The 27,978-nt window shown below is 40.3% G+C and overlaps 1 protein-coding gene across 1 annotated transcript in view; it reads left to right on the top strand.

The window, feature by feature from the left end:
• LOC147737063 (uncharacterized) overlaps positions 1–27,978 on the top strand; it is a 69,715-nt gene that overhangs the window by 26,558 nt on the left and 15,179 nt on the right. The window lies entirely within an intron of this gene.

Below are 27,978 nucleotides of genomic sequence, written 5' to 3'. Positions count from 1 at the left end.
ACCTCATCTCCTTTGCAAACTATACAAAATGTTATAAGATCCACCAAATCAGAAAATACAGCGCAGGGCCTTGAAATTTCTTTTTTTCAATGTATTCTTTATTTGTACTCAAATGCATCAGCCCAGCCAACTAGTTTCGTCCAACATGGACTTCATCAGGGTTGGAATAGTCTTTTATAGAAGCTCACCAAGGTGCTATTTCTGTAATCAGATGTAGTATAGATATATAGGCAATCCGTTTGGTACATTCATGATTGATTTAATGCCTTCAATCCATATTATTGAAGAACAACAAATCGCCTATTCCTATTAAGAGATGCAATATCAATACGCTGGGTCTATTCCCAACAAACTGATGTAGACCTACCAGCCACCCACACCTCCTCAAAACTTACTCTAGCTCCCACTCTCTGGGAATTTCCCCCTTTGAGTCTTGATTCTTCTTTAGACCTCTTGTCTGGGCTGAAGTCGGGCTCACCTCTTGATCCATGTCCAGCCTCATGTCTCAACAAAATAGCTCCGGCCCTAAATGGTCTCATCAATCCTATTCTCAACTCCTCGCTGTCTTCTGGTGTAGTCCCTCGGGCTTGGAAGTGTGCTCTCATTCTTCCACTTCTAAAAAAAACCAGCCCTAGATCCTACCGTCCATGCCAACTACAGGCCAATCTCTCTCCTCCCCGCTCTGGCGAAAGTGGCAGAAAGACACGTGCACAGATCAATATCTAATTTTATCGAGGAGAACCATCTGTTGCACAGCACTCAATCTGGTTTTCGTGCTAATTACAGCACGGAGACCGCGTTACTGGAAGTCACAGACGCCATCAGAGAGGTGCTGGATGTTGGAGGAAAGGCCATGTTGGTCATGTTGGACCTGTCGGCGGCGTTCGACACCGTTCCCCATGACATCCTTCTATTACGACTCTGGGAGTGTGGTCTTCGGGGGACGGTGTGGAATTGGCTCAAATCCTTTCTAGCCGACCGCCGACAAACGATCTGGGCGCCCCCGCACTCCGCCGACATGGCACCTCTGGAGGTAGGGGTCCCTCAGGGGTCTATTCTTAGCCCCCTGCTTTTTAACATCTTTTTGGCCCCCCTGGCAGAGGTGGCGGAGTCCTTCGGCGCTCAGATCGTGTCCTACGCCGACGACACCCAACTCTTGTTTACATGTGGCAAGAATGAGGTGTTTGACGGGACTCTTATCAGAAGCTGCCTAGAGGCAGTTTTTAGTTGGTTTAGAGGGCACGGACTAAAATGCAACTCCGATAAGTCGGAGCTGCTTTTCTTTGGCTGCGCCACTGAACCGAATTGGAAATGCTGGTGGCCGCAAGACCTGTTTCCGCCTGTAAATGCGTCCATCAAAGCTAAAAATTTGGGAATCATTGTTGATAATGACCTAGCTTTTGGACCCCAAATATCTTGCCTTTCCGGGAAATGCTTCGGCATCCTTCGGATGCTCAGAAAATTTCTCCCCTTGATATCAATCCATCATAGAAGGGTCATTGTTCAATCACTCATTGGGTCCAGATTAGACTATGCAAATGCTCCTTATTTAGGACTCCCAAAATACCTCTTGATGCGTCTTCTAGTAGTTCAAAACTCAGCTGTCCGTGCCATCTACGGGCTCCCTAGACGTACTGGTGCCTCTGATCTGTTAAGAGAATTGCACTGGCTTCCCATAGCTAAGAGAGTCCTTTTCAAAAGTCTGACCCTGACCTGTAAAGCCCTACATGACATTGGCCCCAGCTACATCAGAAATCGCCTTGCTTTTTATAAACCTAATAGAGCTCTAAGGTCTGCCTCCTTGTCCAAAATGGTAGTCCCGACCATCAAACGCGCTAGACTGGGTGGCCGCTCTTTTCGCCACCTGGCTCCTCGCGCTTGGAACGAGCTTCCCCTCTCTCTGAGACAGATCCCTAACCTTATGTCCTTCAGAAAGGCCTTAAAAACTTGGCTATTCACAAACTAGGGCCCCCGTTTTTCCTTATTTTCTGTTATGTTGCTGCCCCCTGCTGACCTCTTCGCCAAAGCGCCGGGACACTCCTTTGGAGTAGCCGTTGCGCTATAGAAGAAAATTTTTAACATAACATAACATAACGTAATCACCATCACATCCAGTCAGATAAAATCTTGAAAGGATTATTGCCTTTGATAAGTTCTAGCGTGTAGTCTCTTTGGGTATGCAAGGCCGTCTATCCGATCTGAGAGAGAAACGGCCTTGCATGCAACGGTGATTGCCTATATATATATCCTACATCTGATTACGGTAATAGCACCTTGGTGAGCGTCCCTGCACCTTCTTCACTAATGATTGCTGTTCTTTTGTGGGTATAGGGTAGGCTTCAGTGAGCTCTTACCCCTTCGTCAGCCCTGGTGCCACTGTGCCTGCTGCACTCACAATAGATGTGCCCATGTGCTCTGTCCTAGGAGCATTTTGCACTTTGACCCCTAACCTTCGGTGCCCTGGGAGTTGGTTGCACTGGGTTGTTTATATTTATGTGCCCTAATGTGACTCCATCTGCTGGACTGCACCCCTCATATGAACCATACATTAGATAAGACCCTTTCAACTCTGCGAGCCGGAAGGGCCTCTTTGAAACCTGCTATGCAGAGAATAGATGGAAGAAACCAAAGCAAGAGAGACAATGGGTATATAAAAAAGAGTGAATGTTGTGGAAAAACAGCAAGGGCTAACAACAAAGGTTATGAAATGTGTGTGTGATTAGGGTGACCAGGTGCCCCAGATTTACCAGGACAACCCCAGTATTTCAAATTACAAGACATTTGGCTCATGTCACTGTTTTCATAGAGGGCTAACTGAAAGAGGCACATTTTTATGTATTCCAGTGGAGGACTGGCTAGTTTCTGTTATCAGAAAGCAATTTAATTAGCAGGTATGAAACTGAAATGAAATGAAAATGAAATGAAAAAGGGTTTTATTAAGCACGTCTGCTGCCCTGAGGCGTCCAGGCGCTAACAGACTAAGTCAATACCCTCCAGAAAAGAGTAAGCATGGAGTTAAACTGATTTATTAAAAAGGAAGGTTTTAAGCTGTTTGCGGAAGGTCGTCAAATTAGGATTGGATATTAGGTGAAGGGGAAGTGAGTTCCACATTTTGGCTGCATTGTAAGAAAATGACCGGCCTCCAGCTCTAGATCTCCGAATCCGAGGGACTACCGCCAAAAAGGCGTGGAGACAACGGAGCTGTTTTGTGGGTCGATAGGGGGTGATCAGCGTGTGATTAATTACTGGGCCAGATCTCCAATATGCTTGATGGGAGATGCACATAGATTTGAACTCAATTCTCTCCCTCACCGGGAGCCAATGTAGGGTTCTCAGCCCACGCTTCACCGATGTACTACGCGGCAGGCCAAGCAGTGCGCGTGCTGCGCAGTTCTGGGTCCGCTGGAGTTTTTGCAGACAGTAGTCAGGCACCCCTAGATAAAGGGCGTTACTGAAATCCAGACGAGACTGGATGAGACCCTGCATAACTACCTGCTTGGCCTCAAAAGGAAGGAGTGGAAGGATTTTTTTCACCCTCCTGATGAGACCAAAGAAAGTCGCAGACAATTTAGTTGCTTGGATGTTAAAAGTCAGGGTTTTGTCCAACCACACCCCGAGACTTTTTATATTGTCTCTGGGTGTGGGGGGGCGTGCCCAAACTAACGGGCCATAACAGCTCCAAAGTGGAGGGAGCTGATGGACCCATAGGCATCAGCTCGGTCTTGTCACCGTTAAGTTTGAGACACGACTGACCCTTATTCAGAGTGCTTAAAGGTGCACACTCTGCAAGTAGGGTGGAGAGTGAGAAAGATGAGAAGGGAGAGCAAGAGGAAACTCAAAGGTATCAGAGAACAGAGTAAAAAAAAGAAGAAAGAAAGAGGGTGATGCAGACAGTGGTTGAGAAGAAGAGCAAATAAGGCAAAAATAAAGAGTGAGATAAAAGGAGACAAAGATGAGGATGAGAGAAGAACACAGACACTCTCTCACAGACACTCTCTCACAGACACTCTCTCACAGACACTCTCTCACAGACACTCTCTCACAGACTCTCTCACAGACACTCTCACAGACTCACAGACACGCTCACAGTAAAATAAAATAAAAATGATACGTTCTTATATAGCGCCTTTCACCGTAAGGTCTCAAGGCGCTTGCTTTGGGAACCCGTCCTGGCCTTTCCCTGCGAGATTACCCCTACTGGTCATCCCCAAGGTGAAGACCAGGCATCCCATCGCGGTGGGGCCGTAGTGGAGATTAAGCAAGCTATTGCCCAGAGTTGCAGAGTGTGAACCCACGATTCGAGTAGGCACCGAGGTGAGAATTATCAAGTCTGTGGACATTTTGAGCTCAAGGCCCTGCCGCGTCGGGGATTGAACCCTGGTCCCGGGTCTGACCTCTGCATCAGGGACTGCCTCCTCTAACCAGTGAGCCACACTTCTCCACAGTCCCTCACAGACTCTCACAAACACTCTCACAAGACACTCTCTCACAGACTCTCACACACACTCTCACAGACACTCTCAGACTCACAGATACTCTCTGACTCTCACAGACACTCTCTCACAGACTCTCACAGACACTCTCTCACAGACACTTGCTCACAGACACTCGCTCACAGACACTCTCTCACAGACTCTCACAGACACTCTCTCACACACTCTCACAGACACTCTCTCACAAACTCTCTCTCACAGACTCTCACAGACACTCTCTCCCAGACTCTCACAGCCACACTCTCACAGACACTCTCTCACTCCCTCTCACATACTCCCTCTCACAGACTCACCCTCTCAGACTCACTCTCCCACTCTCTCTCACTGAGTGACTCACTCTCACTGACTGACTCTCTCTCACTGACTCTCGCAGACTCTCTCACAAACGCTCTCATTGGCTCGCTCACTGACTCACTCTCACTGACTCACTCTCTCTCACTGACTGACTCTCACTGACTAACTCTCTCACTGACTCACTCTCTCTCACTGACTGACTCTCTTTCTCACTGACACTCTCTCTCACTGACTGACTGACCCTCGCTAAAAGACTGACTCACTAAAAGACTGACTCTCGCACAAAGATTGACTCTTGCTTAAAGACGGACTCACTCTCACTGACTGACTATCTTACTGACTCACTATCTTTCACTCACTGACTGACTCACTCTCATTCACTCTCACCTACTGACTCACTCTTACTGACTGTCTCTCTCACTTTCTCACTGACTGACTAACTCTCTCACTCTCACTGACTGACTGACTGACCTTCACCCTCCTGTTATTTATGCCCCCCATAACAAATAAAAACACAGCAAGTAACCATTGGGACAGGCAGATACAAGTTACCAGCATTGAAAGGATGAAAAAAAACTCAAGACGTTATTTTTAATACTTTTATAATATGGTTGTTTAGTTGTACATAATGCTTTTTTGGTCATATCTAAGGTAACAAAAATGCTTCTGACGCTTCTTTATTATAACTTTTTAGCATGCTCCGAACTTCTGTTCAGCACAGCTTAAAGACATAGGTAAAGTCAATATCTCTGGCTAAACACTTATAAGTTCCCAAAGGCGAGACCTATTCCATTGCAAATGCTTGTTAGTAGTGCTCCACAGATAAAATTGCAGCGCAGTTTCGCCATTCATTGTAGATTTGCATACTTTGCTTCAATAGTAGGCGTGGTTTGGGGCGGGATGCTACACTGCAGGTGGTGCTTACAACTCTGAGCCGGTGCATAGAGTCTGCCAAGCGCATTCACTTGCTGTAAGCTACACAAGAGGGTCTCGGATATTAGGTTGTACCAAAAGAAAAGCGCTTTGTTTAAATTAACTCCCAATCTCTGCGAGGCTGATCGAATATCTCATGGGAGAATAGGGTGTAACAAGACATTCAGTGTACTCATCTGACATTCGCGCTCTCTTAAAACTGGAAAATGTATTTTAAATAAAGGAAAGGGTTGGGATGCTGCAGAGGATATCCAAATTCTCTGCTGAGGAGCGCTGTGATTCTGTGCGTTAGCTTGTTCAAACTCTCTATTCTTCTTTCAGTGTCCTCCAACCCTGCCACACTCCGACTTCCACTATAGCAATGCTTTGTTAACGTCACATTGGATCATTCTCCAGTAAGACGACATTACCCAACATTTCTACTTCTTTGAAAATATAATATACCCTTATGTTTGTCCCGAGTTGATAGTCTTTTCTCTTTTTTTAAATGAATGTTTTTATTTTGGTAAGTGCAAAGTACAATAAGAAAGTAAGAATACAAGGAACGGAAGAGCGGCAAAGCAAAACATAAATCAGGGCTAAGAGGTCAAAAAGATGGCAAGCAATGCAGCAAGACTGCTAGCAATTACAAATTATAATACAGCGGGTACACAGTTCAATAGGACATAGTTGCAAGAGGACACTAGGTTCAGAGGATTATGTGCCTCTGTGGCCAGCAGGGGGCAGGTCAGCTCTAGGGGGCGTCCTGGCTAGGAGGCTGGAGACCAGCTGTCTAAAGGTGGTCTCCTACTTAGGCGAGACCCCTCACTTGAATGAGGGCCAGGCGTATTTTGAATACCAGTTGAGTCCACGTGAGAGGTAAGATAAGAGATGAAGGGGCAAGATATCCACCGGCCAGGATCCCTGGCAGGGGCGGCGCTAGGCGTGGCCAGTGTGGGCAGCTGCCCATGGCACCGCAGCCTTCTAACTACGACTGGCCCCCCAGGAGGCCATCATCCTTTTGAAAATGTGCCATTGTACCACTTACAGGTGGGAAACGCTCTCCCTCGGGGTGTGCAACCGTGGTGCAGCTCAAGTCAGAGTCGGGGCCATGGGCTGAAGGGGCAATATGACCCCCGTATCCCTTTCAGTTGCAGCAGACTGGGCAGGGCAGAGTTTGTGGCCGTGATCAGCTTTCCTTTGCTGGCAACTCTTTCCCTTATCCTATTCACCGCATCTGCACGATAATTGCAGATGCTTGAACTGGTGTGAGGTGTGAAGTGAGCCCTGCCCCTGCATGAATGAAACGCGGAGCATCCAGCAGGGCTCACAACAAACAAGCATTTGCATGCAAGGGGTCTCGCATTTACGCGAGGTTGAGCTATTGGCATTGTAAATGACAATTGCTTTTATCTATGTTTTGGTTTTTAATACGTAAATAAAAGGCCTTGTCATTTACAGTGCCAATAGCTCTAAATCTCGCAATCGCGAGACCTATTGCATTGCAAATAAATGCTTGTTAATGTCCAGAAGAGGTCTGGGGCATTCATCTTTTAAAGTTCACAGAACACAGTCCTTTGCTTTGAAACATTAATGCTAATGGTGTCAGAAAGGCCTCTGAAATGTTGCTAAGGATGTTTTTAAAATTACAACTTTGGCATCAAATTAGTGCACAGAGACAGACACTACTGGGATGGCTGCTTATCTAGAAAACAAGAAAAAAGAGGGAGATCCCCTATGTGCCAATATGGGACAGGGTAGAGTAATATTAAAACACAAAAGAGTCCCTAGTTGTCAGGAAATACCCTCTGTCACAGCCCCTTGTTCCCAAAGGACCTAGCGTGGCTTCAACACAATTGTTGTGTCACACCTAGTCCTGTTATTCGACCTGGACCCTAATAACCATGTGAGAAACAATTTTAACTACTCGAGGTCAGCTAAACATCATCAACTAAAACAAAACAGATATAATTCCTGTGGCATTCAAAAAAAGGGATCTAACTGTATTTGAGTAAATTAAAAACAATGATTTATTAAAATTTCATCACATTACAGTACATCACAAGTTGCATCATTATACAAAAACATTACAATAAAAACCAAAGAGTCGACGCAGCGTTTCGGTGTCTTGACCAGTGTGTCACACCTTCTTCAGGACGGGTTTTTAAAATCACTAAAAAGAGAATGCCACAATTATACACAGTTTATAACAAGACCTCGAGCTATGCCCTATACATATTGTTCTCATTATTTAAAAAACATTGCACATTTATTGAAAAAACCAATCATAGCAGCAACAACTTTCCTGTACTCGTTTCATTCCAGATATTCATCAACGTAATACTAGAATTTCACATACAGGAAGTTTTTCTCTTAATAGATTAACTTTTTCCCATTTAAGATTTTCACATACAGGCAATATTCTCTTTACAATTATGCTATTCCGTTTTGGGTTTAAACTGGTGGACATGAATCATCTACTTTCATGTTTACATGGCTAATTTAAGTATATCTCTCATTTGCATTTGGATTGCTCTTATTTGAGAGATGTTTCCAATGTTTTCTCAACTTGTTATGATGAACAAATATATGCTTTGCATAAATCCTAGGGTTATTTGTGCATGCTCCAAAGTTATACATACCTTGGAAATCAAATGAGACAGATTCGCAATATACTGTCTATGTTTGCCCTCTATTTCTCAATCTCATAGGGGTATGTTCTCCATATCATAAAAGGATATATTACCTACAAGAATACAGATGGCATCATCTATCAGGTTACTCCCCTTTCTTTGGCCAAAAATACTTTTATTCCTGTGTATAAAATTGCTTGTTGTAATACCTTAATCCAGGAGTACATATGTTGAATAGGTTTGCTGCACCAGGAATGACCACCGTTCTGATAGGTTGTATAAAACTTCTACTGCAAATAGACAGAAATACACACAATTGCCAAATTGTAAGAAGGCTATGGTCTTCTGGTAATGGTTAAAAAACGACAATTAGTAGGTTTAGAAAGTTTTATTACCTTTCGTTATGTAGTTTGAGGTCCCCTCGTGGGGTCTGGAGGAGTTTAAATCACTTCCTTCTATTTCCGATTTTGATAATCGCCTTCGACCTTCTTTTTTTCTTTCTTTTAGGTTCAAGTTGTCTAGTTGGATAAAACAGAACCCGGGATATGGTTGTAATCAAACCTACTGTTAGGGTTTTTATTTTCATTTTACCTATTGATGCTATTAAAGAGACTCCATAAGTTTTTTAGTGAGTTCTAAGTTGTATTATGGCTTGCAGTCTCTTTCTTTATCTATTGCGCGTTGTTTTTATTTTTATCGTTTTACCCACTAGGTTCAAACTTGCTTTTATCGCCGTTTCCGAGGGGTATTATAATACGAGCCCTGGGTTTGTTGTCGTAGTTACACCCACTAGTGGCCCCGTTCTCATGCAGATGGCGCTAGGGGAATTGGCTGCATTACCCTCCAGAAATTATAAAACTACCGCTAGCCGTCGATGTCCTGCATTTTTGCACTAGCGGTTTTGGCTGGTAGCAAAGACTCACTCGGAGCCTCCCGGCTTACCTTTTTAAAAATCAGCGGCGTCCTTGTCATTTCGCTCCCGGTGCAGCATCAGTGGTAACAACCGGAGATGTCTGCGCTTTCTTTTTATCTCCCCTGTCCGGGTTAAAGGTGACGGAGGTCCCGGTCACGTGGTCCGCACTTTACGTGTCGGCCATTTTAAGATGGGCTAAGTATATGTGTCCCTCTGGATTTAGTGGAAATGTGTTCCTAAAGCCGATATATATATATTTTCCAAAAGGAAGCAAAGCGTTTATTTATTTTTGAATTTATCTTTGCTCAATTCGGTTGTACGCCAATCGAACTCGTTACTTGAATCAAGCAATCATATTACGATAACATATTCCTAAAGTCGGTATATCTACGTTTTCTTAAAGGAAACAAAGCCTATGTCTGTTTTTAAGATTAACTTTGCGCAATTCGATTAATACTAGTAGAAATTGTAGCCTGCTGGCGATATTCTATTATGCTATTAGTCACGTGATCTGCATAAAACGTGCCCGCCATTTTGGATTGGGCAAACTATGTGTATCTCTTTTGGTTTAGTAATACTGTCTTACCAGATGCAGATTTATATATGCTTTCCTAATGGAAAACACGAAGCATATGACTATGGTAGATTTTCTTCATTATTGTGGCGCTGTACGCTTATACTATTATAAACTAGCTCCATTATAGCATATTCATAGGGAAAACATGGTTTTTTTAGGAGTTATGTAATAAACTCATATTTCTGGTATAATGGAAAAGGACAAATTCGTCTAAAAGCCAAGTTATTTGCTGAGGGCCTTATGTTGTCATAGTGGGAGTTAGTAATTATTAGGTTTTTAGCTGTTATTACATGATCTAAATTTGCCTAAATAATTCTCTCCCAATCTTCCTTGCTATTTAAGCCATTTCGTACTGAATTAAACTTGGACATATAGAATTGCTCTCTTTTTTTACGTTTTGTGTCGATATCCCCTCCTCTCATGTTCATTTTCACGGTTTCTAAAACACACCAATTTAGATCTTGTTGGTTGTGTTTTGCCGTGGTCCAGTGCTCCACTAGTGGTGCTGTGACTTTCTGCGTTCTAATCGCTGATCTGTGCTCATTTAATCTTACCCTTATCTCTCTGGATGTTTCACCTATGTATATTAAGTTACAGGGGCATTTTATTAGGTAAATTAAATTTTTTGATCTGCAATTAAAGAATTCATGGGCTTTGTGTATCCTCTCGCCTATCTTAATTTCTGCACCTTTAAGTATGCCCTTGCAGTTACCACAACCACTACATGGAAAGGTACCCTTGGGCAATGGCTTCCTGTCTATTGTAGATTGGGTTTGATGATTGGTTTCTCTATAGGTTTTTACAAGACTGTTTCTTATTGTTCTATTACGTCTATATGAAAACATGGGCTTTGGAAGAATGGAGTCCGTTTGTTTTTCCACCAAGTGCCAGTTGCGGTTTATTATATTTTTAATTTTATTGTTAAGGCAACTATGGTTTGTGACAAACGTAAGCGGGATCGTCTGTTCTTCCCTGTCTTTCGTTTTAAAAAATTCATCTCGATTATAATATTTTGCCCTTTTGTAGGAATGTCTGATTAGTTTTTTGGGGTACCCCCTTTCTACAAATTTTTCAGTGAGAATTTTGGCGTGTTTGTCAAAGTCCGAGTTTTTAGTACAATTTCTCCTTAGCCTGAGGAACTGACCATACGGTATATTATTTTTCTGGCAAGGGGGATGGTAGCTATTGAAGTGCAGCATGGTATTTCTGTCCGTGGGTTTGGTGAAAAGTTCAACCACCAGTTTTCCTGTCTCACATTTTATTGTTACATCAAGGAATTCACATCTGGTGTTACTTATACAGTGAGTGAACCTTAGATTATTGTCCCCTAAATTGAGCCAAAGAATAAATTCCATAAGGGTTTCTCTGTGCCCCGTCCAAATGAAAAAAACGTCATCTATATAACGTGTCCAATTAGAGATATTCTCAAAAAATGGTGCAGAGGGATTAAAAATATGTTTTTCCTCGAATTTAGATACGTAAAGACAAGCCAGGCTGGGGGCACAAGTAGCCCCCATACTGGTGCCCTTGATTTGTTTGAATAGGGATTCCTCGAATAAAAATATGTTATTTATTAGGATGATCGTGATGCACTCGATGATAAAGGTCGAGTGTGGACTAAGATCAGCCTCTTCTGTTTTTAGGAACTCCGACACTGTTCTGATTGTGTCGTCCTGCGGAATGTTAGAGTATAGAGCCTCAATGTCTAGTGAGACCAGGAATTGATTTTCAGGGTTAAAGTCTAGATTTTCTATCTTTTCAATCATTGAGGTTGTATCTTTTACATAGGCCGGTTGCCTCTTCACTATCGGTTGTAGGAAGATATCCGTGTACTTGCTAAGTGGTTCTGTTAAGGAATTGAGACTAGAGACGATAGGTCTCATAGGTGGATCTTTTATGTTTTTGTGCACCTTCGGTAATCCATATAGTGCTGGTATGGTAGGACTGGTGTTATTTAAAAAACCATACTCATCCTGGCAGATGATATCGTCTTCTTTTGCCCATTGTATTAAGTTCGTGATTTTTTTGGTCACTGAACTCAGTTCCTCTCTATTTGAGGGGCAGTAGTTTTCCCTGTTGTTTAGGAGTAAATACATGCGTGCATTGTAATCTGTTGTATCCATGATCACAATGCCGCCCCCTTTATCCGCTGGCTTTATTGTGATGGAAGTGTCTTCTTCTAAGGTTTTTAGAGACTGTTTCTCTGATTTGGTGAAATTGTTGTCTACCCAGATTTTTTTATCAAGGAGGTCTTCAATGCTTTTTTCTACGCATCTTTCGAACGTTTCTATGTCTTTTTTAACCATATTGGACTGCGGAGTCCATTTGGACCTAGCTTTAAGTCCTGATTTATTTTCACATGTTGTCCTTTCTTTACCTTCAAAGTAGGCATTTAGCCGTACTTTTCTAAAAAAGCTTTGAAGGTCCCTTTCCAAGCTATATCTATCAACGGGGCTAGCAATGGCATATCCTAAACCCTTTTCCAGGATCTTTTTGTCAGTGTCTGAGATATTTTTGGAGGATAAGTTTATAATAGGAGCCTTCTTGTTGTTTTCATCTAATCCCAATTCTTCTGGCTCCGCGTATTGTAGTGACGTGGTTGGTATTGGGGTTTGGTGTTGTATCCACCTCTCCCTCTGCTTTTCCCTCTCTGTGGACCAAAGGTTTTCGGGCGTTGGTCTAAAAAAGGTAGACTGTCCCTGATGTCACTAGTAGTTTCTTTTTCCTTATTGTTTGTCTCCTGGTGTGTATCATTTTCTGAGTCGGAGCTTGTGTATGAAGTGTCAAAGAAGCGTACCTTCTTTCTCTGAAAGTTACGACCTGGTTGTGACCATTGCCTTCTATTTTGATAATCTTCTTGTACTTTTTCAAAATAATCTTTTTGAAGGTATGGATAGACCCTTTCTAGGTTATATTGGGCTACGTCCTTTCCGAGTTTGTTGGATTTTTTATTAATCATAAAATCCCGATACCCTGATATATCAGCTTGTATAGCTTCTAATTTACGTTTTGCATCGTCAAGGGCATCACATTCTCTTAGCTTCCTTTCTAATTCCTCTATTTCTGCTCTTTCAATTATTAAGACCTCCTGTGCTGTTTCTATTATAAGAAGCATCCAATCTCGGCTGCATCTGTTCGCAATAAGGGTCCAATTGTCTATAAATTTTTTAACCTTAATGAAGACCCCTGGTTCGTTTGTTATTTGCAAGCCTTTGGGGATGATACCCTTTTTACAGTAGTCAATTAGAAATTCTGCATGTAGTTCTGTCCTTACAATTTTTTTCTTTAAATTCCACAGTTCTTTCCATTGGTCTTCCTTACTGTTGTCAATAATCACAGTTGGTGTGCTTCTATTTGAGCCATGTATCATTTTATTAAATTGCTCTTCCGTATATCCATGTGTCTTAATACCTTCCATGGTTCTACAAAAGCTCCCCAGCTAACAAGCTGTATTAGTAAACAAGAAAAAAGAGAGGGAGATCCCCTATGTGCCAATATGGGACAGGGTAGAGTAATATTAAAACACAAAAGAGTCCCTAGTTGTCAGGAAATACCCTCTGTCACAGCCCCTTGTTCCCAAAGGACCTAGCGTGGCTTCAACACAATTGTTGTGTCACACCTAGTCCTGTTATTCGACCTGGACCCTAATAACCATGTGAGAAACAATTTTAACTACTCGAGGTCAGCTAAACATCATCAACTAAAACAAAACAGATATAATTCCTGTGGCATTCAAAAAAAGGGATCTAACTGTATTTGAGTAAATTAAAAACAATGATTTATTAAAATTTCATCACATTACAGTACATCACAAGTTGCATCATTATACAAAAACATTACAATAAAAACCAAAGAGTCGACGCAGCGTTTCGGTGTCTTGACCAGTGTGTCACACCTTCTTCAGGACGGGTTTTTAAAATCACTAAAAAGAGAATGCCACAATTATACACAGTTTATAACAAGACCTCGAGCTATGCCCTATACATATTGTTCTCATTATTTAAAAAACATTGCACATTTATTGAAAAAACCAATCATAGCAGCAACAACTTTCCTGTACTCGTTTCATTCCAGATATTCATCAACGTAATACTAGAATTTCACATACAGGAAGTTTTTCTCTTAATAGATTAACTTTTTCCCATTTAAGATTTTCACATACAGGCAATATTCTCTTTACAATTATGCTATTCCGTTTTGGGTTTAAACTGGTGGACATGAATCATCTACTTTCATGTTTACATGGCTAATTTAAGTATATCTCTCATTTGCATTTGGATTGCTCTTATTTGAGAGATGTTTCCAATGTTTTCTCAACTTGTTATGATGAACAAATATATGCTTTGCATAAATCCTAGGGTTATTTGTGCATGCTCCAAAGTTATACATACCTTGGAAATCAAATGAGACAGATTCGCAATATACTGTCTATGTTTGCCCTCTATTTCTCAATCTCATAGGGGTATGTTCTCCATATCATAAAAGGATATATTACCTACAAGAATACAGATGGCATCATCTATCAGGTTACTCCCCTTTCTTTGGCCAAAAATACTTTTATTCCTGTGTATAAAATTGCTTGTTGTAATACCTTAATCCAGGAGTACATATGTTGAATAGGTTTGCTGCACCAGGAATGACCACCGTTCTGATAGGTTGTATAAAACTTCTACTGCAAATAGACAGAAATACACACAATTGCCAAATTGTAAGAAGGCTATGGTCTTCTGGTAATGGTTAAAAAACGACAATTAGTAGGTTTAGAAAGTTTTATTACCTTTCGTTATGTAGTTTGAGGTCCCCTCGTGGGGTCTGGAGGAGTTTAAATCACTTCCTTCTATTTCCGATTTTGATAATCGCTTTTGACCTTCTTTTTTTCTTTCTTTTAGGTTCAAGTTGTCTAGTTGGATAAAACAGAACCCGGGATATGGTTGTAATCAAACCTACTGTTAGGGTTTTTATTTTCATTTTACCTATTGATGCTATTAAAGAGACTCCATAAGTTTTTTAGTGAGTTCTAAGTTGTATTATGGCTTGCAGTCTCTTTCTTTATCTATTGCGCGTTGTTTTTATTTTTATCGTTTTACCCACTAGGTTCAAAATTGCTTTTATCGCCGTTTCCGAGGGGTATTATAATACGAGCCCTGGGTTTGTTGTCGTAGTTACACCCACTAGTGGCCCCGTTCTCATGCAGATGGCGCTAGGGGAATTGGCTGCATTACCCTCCAGAAATTATAAAACTACCGCTAGCCGTCGATGTCCTGCATTTTTGCACTAGCGGTTTTGGCGGGTAGCAAAGACTCACTCGGAGCCTCCCGGCTTACCTTTTTAAAAATCAGCGGCGTCCTTGTCATTTCGCTCCCGGTGCAGCATCAGTGGTAACAACCGGAGATGTCTGCGCTTTCTTTTTATCTCCCCTGTCCGGGTTAAAGGTGACGGAGGTCCCGGTCACGTGGTCCGCACTTTACGTGTCGGCCATTTTAAGATGGGCTAAGTATATGTGTCCCTCTGGATTTAGTGGAAATGTGTTCCTAAAGCCGATATATATATATTTTCCAAAAGGAAGCAAAGCGTTTATTTATTTTTGAATTTATCTTTGCTCAATTCGGTTGTACGCCAATCGAACTCGTTACTTGAATCAAGCAATCATATTACGATAACATATTCCTAAAGTCGGTATATCTACGTTTTCTTAAAGGAAACAAAGCCTATGTCTGTTTTTAAGATTAACTTTGCGCAATTCGATTAATACTAGTAGAAATTGTAGCCTGCTGGCGATATTCTATTATGCTATTAGTCACGTGATCTGCATAAAACGTGCCCGCCATTTTGGATTGGGCAAACTATGTGTATCTCTTTTGGTTTAGTAATACTGTCTTACCAGATGCAGATTTATATATGCTTTCCTAATGGAAAACACGAAGCATATGACTATGGTAGATTTTCTTCATTATTGTGGCGCTGTACGCTTATACTATTATAAACTAGCTCCATTATAGCATATTCATAGGGAAAACATGGTTTTTTTAGGAGTTATGTAATAAACTCATATTTCTGGTATAATGGAAAAGGACGAATTCGTCTAAAAGCCAAGTTATTTGCTGAGGGCCTTATGTTGTCATAGTGGGAGTTAGTAATTATTAGGTTTTTAGCTGTTATTACATGATCTAAATTTGCCTAAATAATTCTCTCCCAATCTTCCTTGCTATTTAAGCCATTTCGTACTGAATTAAACTTGGACATATAGAATTGCTCTCTTTTTTTACGTTTTGTGTCGATATCCCCTCCTCTCATGTTCATTTTCACGGTTTCTAAAACACACCAATTTAGATCTTGTTGGTTGTGTTTTGCCGTGGTCCAGTGCTCCACTAGTGGTGCTGTGACTTTCTGCGTTCTAATCGCTGATCTGTGCTCATTTAATCTTACCCTTATCTCTCTGGATGTTTCACCTATGTATATTAAGTTACAGGGGCATTTTATTAGGTAAATTAAATTTTTTGATCTGCAATTAAAGAATTCATGGGCTTTGTGTATCCTCTCGCCTATCTTAATTTCTGCACCTTTAAGTATGCCCTTGCAGTTACCACAACCACTACATGGAAAGGTACCCTTGGGCAATGGCTTCCTGTCTATTGTAGATTGGGTTTGATGATTGGTTTCTCTATAGGTTTTTACAAGACTGTTTCTTATTGTTCTATTACGTCTATATGAAAACATGGGCTTTGGAAGAATGGAGTCCGTTTGTTTTTCCACCAAGTGCCAGTTGCGGTTTATTATATTTTTAATTTTATTGTTAAGGCAACTATGGTTTGTGACAAACGTAAGCGGGATCGTCTGTTCTTCCCTGTCTTTCGTTTTAAAAAATTCATCTCGATTATAATATTTTGCCCTTTTGTAGGAATGTCTGATTAGTTTTTTGGGGTACCCCCTTTCTACAAATTTTTCAGTGAGAATTTTGGCGTGTTTGTCAAAGTCCGAGTTTTTAGTACAATTTCTCCTTAGCCTGAGGAACTGACCATACGGTATATTATTTTTCTGGCAAGGGGGATGGTAGCTATTGAAGTGCAGCATGGTATTTCTGTCCGTGGGTTTGGTGAAAAGTTCAACCACCAGTTTTCCTGTCTCACATTTTATTGTTACATCAAGGAATTCACATCTGGTGTTACTTATACAGTGAGTGAACCTTAGATTATTGTCCCCTAAATTGAGCCAAAGAATAAATTCCATAAGGGTTTCTCTGTGCCCCGTCCAAATGAAAAAAACGTCATCTATATAACGTGTCCAATTAGAGATATTCTCAAAAAATGGTGCAGAGGGATTAAAAATATGTTTTTCCTCGAATTTAGATACGTAAAGACAAGCCAGGCTGGGGGCACAAGTAGCCCCCATACTGGTGCCCTTGATTTGTTTGAATAGGGATTCCTCGAATAAAAATATGTTATTTTTTAGGATGATAGTGATGCACTCGATGATAAAGGTCGAGTGTGGACTAAGATCAGCCTCTTCTGTTTTTAGGAACTCCGACACTGTTCTGATTGTGTCGTCCTGCGGAATGTTAGAGTATAGAGCCTCAATGTCTAGTGAGACCAGGAATTGATTTTCAGGGTTAAAGTCTAGATTTTCTATCTTTTCAATCATTGAGGTTGTATCTTTTACATAGGCCGGTTGCCTCTTCACTATCGGTTGTAGGAAGATATCCGTGTACTTGCTAAGTGGTTCGGTTGTAGGAAGATATCCGTGTACTTGCTAAGTGGTTCTGTTAAGGAATTGAGACTAGAGACGATAGGTCTCATAGGTGGATCTTTTATGTTTTTGTGCACCTTCGGTAATCCATATAGTGCTGGTATGGTAGGACTGGTGTTATTTAAAAAACCATACTCATCCTGGCAGATGATATCGTCTTCTTTTGCCCATTGTATTAAGTTCGTGATTTTTTTGGTCACTGAACTCAGTTCCTCTCTATTTGAGGGGCAGTAGTTTTCCCTGTTGTTTAGGAGTAAATACATGCGTGCATTGTAATCTGTTGTATCCATGATCACAATGCCGCCCCCTTTATCCGCTGGCTTTATTGTGATGGAAGTGTCTTCTTCTAAGGTTTTTAGAGACTGTTTCTCTGATTTGGTGAAATTGTTGTCTACCCAGATTTTTTTATCAAGGAGGTCTTCAATGCTTTTTTCTACGCATCTTTCGAACGTTTCTATGTCTTTTTTAACCATATTGGACTGCGGAGTCCATTTGGACCTAGCTTTAAGTCCTGATTTATTTTCACATGTTGTCCTTTCTTTACCTTCAAAGTAGGCATTTAGCCGTACTTTTCTAAAAAAGCTTTGAAGGTCCCTTTCCAAGCTATATCTATCAACGGGGCTAGCAATGGCATATCCTAAACCCTTTTCCAGGATCTTTTTGTCAGTGTCTGAGATATTTTTGGAGGATAAGTTTATAATAGGAGCCTTCTTCTTGTTTTCATCTAATCCCAATTCTTCTGGCTCCGCGTATTGTAGTGACGTGGTTGGTATTGGGGTTTGGTGTTGTATCCACCTCTCCCTCTGCTTTTCCCTCTCTGTGGACCAAAGGTTTTCGGGCGTTGGTCTAAAAAAGGTAGACTGTCCCTGATGTCACTAGTAGTTTCTTTTTCCTTATTGTTTGTCTCCTGGTGTGTATCATTTTCTGAGTCGGAGCTTGTGTATGAAGTGTCAAAGAAGCGTACCTTCTTTCTCTGAAAGTTACGACCTGGTTGTGACCATTGCCTTCTATTTTGATAATCTTCTTGTACTTTTTCAAAATAATCTTTTTGAAGGTATGGATAGACCCTTTCTAGGTTATATTGGGCTACGTCCTTTCCGAGTTTGTTGGATTTTTTATTAATCATAAAATCCCGATACCCTGATATATCAGCTTGTATAGCTTCTAATTTACGTTTTGCATCGTCAAGGGCATCACATTCTCTTAGCTTCCTTTCTAATTCCTCTATTTCTGCTCTTTCAATTATTAAGACCTCCTGTGCTGTTTCTATTATAAGAAGCATCCAATCTCGGCTGCATCTGTTCGCAATAAGGGTCCAATTGTCTATAAATTTTTTAACCTTAATGAAGACCCCTGGTTCGTTTGTTATTTGCAAGCCTTTGGGGATGATACCCTTTTTACAGTAGTCAATTAGAAATTCTGCATGTAGTTCTGTCCTTACAAATTTTCTTTAAATTCCACAGTTCTTTCCATTGGTCTTCCTTACTGTTGTCAATAATCACAGTTGGTGTGCTTCTATTTGAGCCATGTATCATTTTATTAAATTGCTCTTCCGTATATCCATGTGTCTTAATACCTTCCATGGTTCTACAAAAGCTCCCCAGCTAACAAGCTGTATTAGTAAACAAGAAAAAAGAGGGAGATCCCCTATGTGCCAATATGGGACAGGGTAGAGTAATATTAAAACACAAAAGAGTCCCTAGTTGTCAGGAAATACCCTCTGTCACAGCCCCTTGTTCCCAAAGGACCTAGCGTGGCTTCAACACAATTGTTGTGTCACACCTAGTCCTGTTATTCGACCTGGACCCTAATAACCATGTGAGAAACAATTTTAACTACTCGAGGTCAGCTAAACATCATCAACTAAAACAAAACAGATATAATTCCTGTGGCATTCAAAAAAAGGGATCTAACTGTATTTGAGTAAATTAAAAACAATGATTTATTAAAATTTCATCACATTACAGTACATCACAAGTTGCATCATTATACAAAAACATTACAATAAAAACCAAAGAGTCGACGCAGCGTTTCGGTGTCTTGACCAGTGTGTCACACCTTCTTCAGGACGGGTTTTTAAAATCACTAAAAAGAGAATGCCACAATTATACACAGTTTATAACAAGACCTCGAGCTATGCCCTATACATATTGTTCTCATTATTTAAAAAACATTGCACATTTATTGAAAAAACCAATCATAGGAGCAACAACTTTCCTGTACTCGTTTCATTCCAGATATTCATCAACGTAATACTAGAATTTCACATACAGGAAGTTTTTCTCTTAATAGATTAACTTTTTCCCATTTAAGATTTTCACATACATTCTAGTATTACGTTGATGAATATCTGGAATGAAACGAGTACAGGAAAGTTGTTGCTGCTATGATTGGTTTTTTCAATAAATGTGCAATGTTTTTTAAATAATGAGAACAATATGTATAGGGCATAGCTCGAGGTCTTGTTATAAACTGTGTATAATTGTGGCATTCTCTTTTTAGTGATTTTAAAAACCCGTCCTGAAGAAGGTGTGACACACTGGTCAAGACACCGAAACGCTGCGTCGACTCTTTGGTTTTTATTGTAATGTTTTTGTATAATGATGCAACTTGTGATGTACTGTAATGTGATGAAATTTTAATAAATCATTGTTTTTAATTTACTCAAATACAGTTAGATCCCTTTTTTTGAATGCCACAGGAATTATATCTGTTTTGTTTTAGTTGATGATGTTTAGCTGACCTCGAGTAGTTAAAATTGTTTCTCACATGGTTATTAGGGTCCAGGTCGAATAACAGGACTAGGTGTGACACAACAATTGTGTTGAAGCCACGCTAGGTCCTTTGGGAACAAGGGGCTGTGACAGAGGGTATTTCCTGACAACTAGGGACTCTTTTGTGTTTTAATATTACTCTACCCTGTCCCATATTGGCACATAGGGGATCTCCCTCTTTTTTCTTGTTTACTAATACAGCTTGTTAGCTGGGGAGCTTTTGTAGAACCATGGAAGGTATTAAGACACATGGATATACGGAAGAGCAATTTAATAAAATGATACATGGCTCAAATAGAAGCACACCAACTGTGATTATTGACAACAGTAAGGAAGACCAATGGAAAGAACTGTGGAATTTAAAGAAAAAAATTGTAAGGACAGAACTACATGCAGAATTTCTAATTGACTACTGTAAAAAGGGTATCATCCCCAAAGGCTTGCAAATAACAAACGAACCAGGGGTCTTCATTAAGGTTAAAAAATTTATAGACAATTGGACCCTTATTGCGAACAGATGCAGCCGAGATTGGATGCTTCTTATAATAGAAACAGCACAGGAGGTCTTAATAATTGAAAGAGCAGAAATAGAGGAATTAGAAAGGAAGCTAAGAGAATGTGATGCCCTTGACGATGCAAAACGTAAATTAGAAGCTATACAAGCTGATATATCAGGGTATCGGGATTTTATGATTAATAAAAAATCCAACAAACTCGGAAAGGACGTAGCCCAATATAACCTAGAAAGGGTCTATCCATACCTTCAAAAAGATTATTTTGAAAAAGTACAAGAAGATTATCAAAATAGAAGGCAATGGTCACAACCAGGTCGTAACTTTCAGAGAAAGAAGGTACGCTTCTTTGACACTTTATACACAAGCTCCGACTCAGAAAATGATACACACCAGGAGACAAACAATAAGGAAAAAGAAACTACTAGTGACATCAGGGACAGTCTACCTTTTTTAGACCAACGCCCGAAAACCTTTGGTCCACAGAGAGGGAAAAGCAGAGGGAGAGGTGGATACAACACCAAACCCCAATACCAACCACGTCACTACAATACGCGGAGCCAGAAGAATTGGGATTAGATGAAAACAACAAGAAGGCTCCTATTATAAACTTATCCTCCAAAAATATCTCAGACACTGACAAAAAGATCCTGGAAAAGGGTTTAGGATATGCCATTGCTAGCCCCGTTGATAGATATAGCTTGGAAAGGGACCTTCAAAGCTTTTTTAGAAAAGTACGGCTAAATGCCTACTTTGAAGGTAAAGAAAGGACAACATGTGAAAATAAATCAGGACTTAAAGCTAGGTCCAAATGGACTCCGCAGTCCAATATGGTTAAAAAAGACATAGAAACGTTCGAAAGATGCGTAGAAAAAAGCATTGAAGACCTCCTTGATAAAAAAATCTGGGTAGACAACAATTTCACCAAATCAGAGAAACAGTCTCTAAAAACCTTAGAAGAAGACACTTCCATCACAATAAAGCCAGCGGATAAAGGGGGCGGCATTGTGATCATGGATACAACAGATTACAATGCACGCATGTATTTACTCCTAAACAACAGGGAAAACTACTGCCCCTCAAATAGAGAGGAACTGAGTTCAGTGACCAAAAAAATCACGAACTTAATACAATGGGCAAAAGAAGACGATATCATCTGCCAGGATGAGTATGGTTTTTTAAATAACACCAGTCCTACCATACCAGCACTATATGGATTACCGAAGGTGCACAAAAACATAAAAGATCCACCTATGAGACCTATCGTCTCTAGTCTCAATTCCTTAACAGAACCACTTAGCAAGTACACGGATATCTTCCTACAACCGATAGTGAAGAGGCAACCGGCCTATGTAAAAGATACAACCTCAATGATTGAAAAGATAGAAAATCTAGACTTTAACCCTGAAAATCAATTCCTGGTCTCACTAGACATTGAGGCTCTATACTCTAACATTCCGCAGGACGACACAATCAGAACAGTGTCGGAGTTCCTAAAAACAGAAGAGGCTGATCTTAGTCCACACTCGACCTTTATCATCGAGTGCATCACGATCATCCTAAAAAATAACATATTTTTATTCGAGGAATCCCTATTCAAACAAATCAAGGGCACCAGTATGGGGGCTACTTGTGCCCCCAGCCTGGCTTGTCTTTACGTATCTAAATTCGAGGAAAAACATATTTTTAATCCCTCTGCACCATTTTTTGAGAATATCTCTAATTGGACACGTTATATAGATGACGTTTTTTTCATTTGGACGGGGCACAGAGAAACCCTTATGGAATTTATTCTTTGGCTCAATTTAGGGGACAATAATCTAAGGTTCACTCACTGTATAAGTAACACCAGATGTGAATTCCTTGATGTAACAATAAAATGTGAGACAGGAAAACTGGTGGTTGAACTTTTCACCAAACCCACGGACAGAAATACCATGCTGCACTTCAATAGCTACCATCCCCCTTGCCAGAAAAATAATATACCGTATGGTCAGTTCCTCAGGCTAAGGAGAAATTGTACTAAAAACTCGGACTTTGACAAACACGCCAAAATTCTCACTGAAAAATTTGTAGAAAGGGGGTACCCCAAAAAACTAATCAGACATTCCTACAAAAGGGCAAAATATTATAATCGAGATGAATTTTTTAAAACGAAAGACAGGGAAGAACAGACGATCCCGCTTACGTTTGTCACAAACCATAGTTGCCTTAACAATAAAATTAAAAATATAATAAACCGCAACTGGCACTTGGTGGAAAAACAAACGGACTCCATTCTTCCAAAGCCCATGTTTTCATATAGACGTAATAGAACAATAAGAAACAGTCTTGTAAAAACCTATAGAGAAACCAATCATCAAACCCAATCTACAATAGACAGGAAGCCATTGCCCAAGGGTACCTTTCCATGTAGTGGTTGTGGTAACTGCAAGGGCATACTTAAAGGTGCAGAAATTAAGATAGGCGAGAGGATACACAAAGCCCATGAATTCTTTAATTGCAGATCAAAAAATTTAATTTACCTAATAAAATGCCCCTGTAACTTAATATACATAGGTGAAACATCCAGAGAGATAAGGGTAAGATTAAATGAGCACAGATCAGCGATTAGAACGCAGAAAGTCACAGCACCACTAGTGGAGCACTGGACCACGGCAAAACACAACCAACAAGATCTAAATTGGTGTGTTTTAGAAACCGTGAAAATGAACATGAGAGGAGGGGATATCGACACAAAACGTAAAAAAAGAGAGCAATTCTATATGTCCAAGTTTAATTCAGTACGAAATGGCTTAAATAGCAAGGAAGATTGGGAGAGAATTATTTAGGCAAATTTAGATCATGTAATAACAGCTAAAAACCTAATAATTACTAACTCCCACTATGACAACATAAGGCCCTCAGCAAATAACTTGGCTTTTAGACGAATTCGTCCTTTTCCATTATACCAGAAATATGAGTTTATTACATAACTCCTAAAAAAACCATGTTTTCCCTATGAATATGCTATAATGGAGCTAGTTTATAATAGTATAAGCGTACAGCGCCACAATAATGAAGAAAATCTACCATAGTCATATGCTTCGTGTTTTCCATTAGGAAAGCATATATAAATCTGCATCTGGTAAGACAGTATTACTAAACCAAAAGAGATACACATAGTTTGCCCAATCCAAAATGGCGGGCACGTTTTATGCAGATCACGTGACTAATAGCATAATAGAATATCGCCAGCAGGCTACAATTTCTACTAGTATTAATCGAATTGCGCAAAGTTAATCTTAAAAACAGACATAGGCTTTGTTTCCTTTAAGAAAACGTAGATATACCGACTTTAGGAATATGTTATCGTAATATGATTGCTTGATTCAAGTAACGAGTTCGATTGGCGTACAACCGAATTGAGCAAAGATAAATTCAAAAATAAATAAACGCTTTGCTTCCTTTTGGAAAATATATATATATCGGCTTTAGGAACACATTTCCACTAAATCCAGAGGGACACATATACTTAGCCCATCTTAAAATGGCCGACACGTAAAGTGCGGACCACGTGACCGGGACCTCCGTCACCTTTAACCCGGACAGGGGAGATAAAAAGAAAGCGCAGACATCTCCGGTTGTTACCACTGATGCTGCACCGGGAGCGAAATGACAAGGACGCCGCTGATTTTTAAAAAGGTAAGCCGGGAGGCTCCGAGTGAGTCTTTGCTACCCGCCAAAACCGCTAGTGCAAAAATGCAGGACATCGACGGCTAGCGGTAGTTTTATAATTTCTGGAGGGTAATGCAGCCAATTCCCCTAGCGCCATCTGCATGAGAACGGGGCCACTAGTGGGTGTAACTACGACAACAAACCCAGGGCTCGTATTATAATACCCCTCGGAAACGGCGATAAAAGCAAGTTTGAACCTAGTGGGTAAAACGATAAAAATAAAAACAACGCGCAATAGATAAAGAAAGAGACTGCAAGCCATAATACAACTTAGAACTCACTAAAAAACTTATGGAGTCTCTTTAATAGCATCAATAGGTAAAATGAAAATAAAAACCCTAACAGTAGGTTTGATTACAACCATATCCCGGGTTCTGTTTTATCCAACTAGACAACTTGAACCTAAAAGAAAGAAAAAAAGAAGGTCAAAAGCGATTATCAAAATCGGAAATAGAAGGAAGTGATTTAAACTCCTCCAGACCCCACGAGGGGACCTCAAACTACATAACGAAAGGTAATAAAACTTTCTAAACCTACTAATTGTCGTTTTTTAACCATTACCAGAAGACCATAGCCTTCTTACAATTTGGCAATTGTGTGTATTTCTGTCTATTTGCAGTAGAAGTTTTATACAACCTATCAGAACGGTGGTCATTCCTGGTGCAGCAAACCTATTCAACATATGTACTCCTGGATTAAGGTATTACAACAAGCAATTTTATACACAGGAATAAAAGTATTTTTGGCCAAAGAAAGGGGAGTAACCTGATAGATGATGCCATCTGTATTCTTGTAGGTAATATATCCTTTTATGATATGGAGAACATACCCCTATGAGATTGAGAAATAGAGGGCAAACATAGACAGTATATTGCGAATCTGTCTCATTTGATTTCCAAGGTATGTATAACTTTGGAGCATGCACAAATAACCCTAGGATTTATGCAAAGCATATATTTGTTCATCATAACAAGTTGAGAAAACATTGGAAACATCTCTCAAATAAGAGCAATCCAAATGCAAATGAGAGATATACTTAAATTAGCCATGTAAACATGAAAGTAGATGATTCATGTCCACCAGTTTAAACCCAAAACGGAATAGCATAATTGTAAAGAGAATATTGCCTGTATGTGAAAATCTTAAATGGGAAAAAGTTAATCTATTAAGAGAAAAACTTCCTGTATGTGAAATTCTAGTATTACGTTGATGAATATCTGGAATGAAACGAGTACAGGAAAGTTGTTGCTGCTATGATTGGTTTTTTCAATAAATGTGCAATGTTTTTTAAATAATGAGAACAATATGTATAGGGCATAGCTCGAGGTCTTGTTATAAACTGTGTATAATTGTGGCATTCTCTTTTTAGTGATTTTAAAAACCCGTCCTGAAGAAGGTGTGACACACTGGTCAAGACACCGAAACGCTGCGTCGACTCTTTGGTTTTTATTGTAATGTTTTTGTATAATGATGCAACTTGTGATGTACTGTAATGTGATGAAATTTTAATAAATCATTGTTTTTAATTTACTCAAATACAGTTAGATCCCTTTTTTTGAATGCCACAGGAATTATATCTGTTTTGTTTTAGTTGATGATGTTTAGCTGACCTCGAGTAGTTAAAATTGTTTCTCACATGGTTATTAGGGTCCAGGTCGAATAACAGGACTAGGTGTGACACAACAATTGTGTTGAAGCCACGCTAGGTCCTTTGGGAACAAGGGGCTGTGCTTATCTAGAAAGACATTTTTTGGGTAGTTTGGGTGACAAGGATTTGGATGTTCATGAATGTTTGTGGCAGCGGTGTTAGACACTGTCCATGATGCTGCTTGTGCTGACCCAGGAGTGGTGCCAGTTAACAAGGACTTCACAGATGGTCTCTCCTGGGACTGGTGCTTAAGTGCTGAGGTGTTTATGTGTGCTCAAGTGGATGCAGAGCTAACTGTGGCTCTGGGTATGGTTATGAGACCCGATTCTTTTGTTCTACTTGGTAAGCCGAGACCGTACTTGTTGAATATTCAACTAGTGTGAGTGGTGAGATCCGCATTACTGGTCTGCCTGAAGTTATGATGCTGCCGACTGTAGCGTGTCTGCTGAAAGTGATGGCGTGACTGGTGGAACTATAAAGCCAAATAAGAGAAAGTTATCTTCCAACACCACAGTCTTCGTGACTGAGACCAGTAATACTGAAGACTCTGAGACTCACAGCAGTAATTTCTCCTTTCAGAGCGTTATTGCTGCAGATGGAGTGGAGCCCAGAAGTAAGCACATTACTAAGGTACCAACAAAGTTTAATATTGTTCATTTGTATTAACTGTTTCTCTTTTGAAGCATTTGGAAATGCATCTTCTAGTTTTGATGCTTTTTGGTTAGTTTTTTCTTGTAGGTTGTTATCTTCGGTTGAAAGGGAATGATGTAGTGTATGACCTTAATGCTGCAGTTTGCATTTCATTACCATCATTTGCTTATCCTGGAAAATCTCCAGGGTGTAGGAGGTTTGCTGTTCCAGAGTTCTTTCTTCAGCTTCTGGGAAGTTGTCGCTCTGTGGCGATCTGTGGTCCTGTTTCTCTGCTCTTCTTGTAGTAGCTCCTATCAGAGCTTCATCCATCCGCCAACTATAATAAGATGCCAGGCATCACCCAGCACACAACACAGACTATGACGGGCTAGTTAGAGCATGGAAAAAGTTCTCCGGACAAATCAGGCTGTGAATGCAACCTAAGGGCTTAAGATGAAATGAAGAGCTTACCTCCTTCCTGAGTGGCTCCAGACTGCTGTGTGCAGACCCGATAGCTGGCAGCACCCTGGAGTATGTATGTACAAATCAGATTATGTTGGAAGTAACCTGCAATATATAGTGGCAGGCAGCACCCTGCCATAGAGTAGGATTTCCTGGGTGTGAAGGGCGTCTGATTCTGATTGGGTGCTTGATAATTTTCCAGAAACTCATGTTCTTGATTGTTCATGTTTGTCAGTAGTTAATGAAACACGCCCAGGCGTTTTATCTCTTCAGTTGATAGAAGCTGCAATAAAAGTTTCTTTGTCGTTGCAAAAAAATATGAAGGGCCAACGAGCCTCTGTAGTTCAAAGAATGGAAGAGCTGGGGAACTGTCATTCATCTCACTGCTAAGCAGAGCCATGTCCTGCTTCATCCTCCGTCAGGCCTCTGATTTTGACCAACATCGCTGAGAACACTGGGACTTTAGAGCCCATCCTTTTAATGAGAAAAACAAAACTACAAGTCCCATAAGCAATAGTGGTGGAAGGTGTCATGCATGACCTGGAACAACATCCGATTCAGCACATTCAGTTCCATTTTTTAAGCATTTGACACAATATTGAATTCATAACCTTTGTTTGTTATGGTCATGAGTCACCAGAATACTAAAAACATGTCTTTTATTTTCAAG

Source organism: Lissotriton vulgaris, chromosome 1_1, assembly GCF_964263255.1.
Source record: "Lissotriton vulgaris chromosome 1_1, aLisVul1.2, whole genome shotgun sequence".
Classification (NCBI taxonomy): Eukaryota; Metazoa; Chordata; class Amphibia; order Caudata; family Salamandridae; genus Lissotriton; species Lissotriton vulgaris.
This window is presented reverse-complemented; position numbering and strand designations above follow the sequence as displayed.